Source organism: Eimeria mitis, genomic scaffold, assembly GCF_000499745.2.
Source record: "Eimeria mitis Houghton genomic scaffold, Emh_scaff6643, whole genome shotgun sequence".
Classification (NCBI taxonomy): domain Eukaryota; phylum Apicomplexa; class Conoidasida; order Eucoccidiorida; family Eimeriidae; genus Eimeria; species Eimeria mitis.
The window spans coordinates 2,666-2,925 of NW_013574779.1; positions in this window are offsets into that span (position 1 = coordinate 2,666).

Genomic DNA, 260 nt, shown 5'->3' on the forward strand with positions numbered 1-260 from the left:
TCACCAGCAGCAGCAACGGCACCGGAAAAACCAGCAGCAGCAGCAGCAGCAGCAGCAGCAGCAGCATGAAATATAGAGAGAAAGAAGAGACAGAAGAAATAGAGGAGACAAACCCAACTGCTGCAGTTACTGCTGTCGGTGAACATATCCTAACTTTGCTGCCTCTCCTAGAAGACGCTACGCCACCCTCAGATGTAAGCCCCATACATGCGTGCATGCATGCATGCATGCATGCATGCGTGTATATATATATATATATA